The sequence below is a fragment of the Cariama cristata genome, unplaced genomic scaffold, assembly GCF_000690535.1.
Source record: "Cariama cristata isolate BGI_N322 unplaced genomic scaffold, ASM69053v1 scaffold32078, whole genome shotgun sequence".
Lineage (NCBI taxonomy): Eukaryota > Metazoa > Chordata > Aves > Cariamiformes > Cariamidae > Cariama > Cariama cristata.
The window spans coordinates 22,795-23,418 of NW_009632254.1; positions in this window are offsets into that span (position 1 = coordinate 22,795).

A 624-nucleotide genomic window follows, 5' to 3' on the forward strand; every position below is an offset into this window, starting at 1 on the left:
TTGCAGGGGTGGCATGGCGGCCCCCCACAGCACTCGCCAGCCGCTGCCCGGCGCAGTTCTACTGCAGCGCAGCCGTTTGTGGAAGATCAGAGGGGGCCTTGGCTGCAAGGGGTCACACGTTAAGGAAGAAGTGGTCCTGGTACCAGACTCGGCCGTGCTGCGCTCGCTCAGGGCATGTGGGGAGAAGAAGAATTCGATTCCTTACACACTGTGGCATCTGCTGGCTCGAGAGGATCCTCCTAGAGCGTCAGCTTTTACTGGCTGCAGCGCAGCCGTTTGTGGAAGATCAGAGGGGGCCTTGGCTGCAAGGGGTCACACGTTAAGGAAGAAGTGGTCCTGGTACCAGACTCGGCCGTGCTGCGCTCGCTCAGGGCATGTGGGGAGAAGAAGAATTCGATTCCTTACACACTGTGGCATCTGCTGGCTCGAGAGGATCCTCCTAGAGCGTCAGCTTTTACTGGGGATAAATGACAGCCTGCCAGGCTCGCCCTCTCCCCCTTTTTCACAGAGGAGCCCCAGCCAGGGACGTTGGCAGCTGAGAAGGACGCTTCTCCAGTGCAGCTTCAGCGGGGCAGTGCTACGCAGCGGGGCGCACAGTCTCACAAAAAAAAGCCCGTGGGTTAA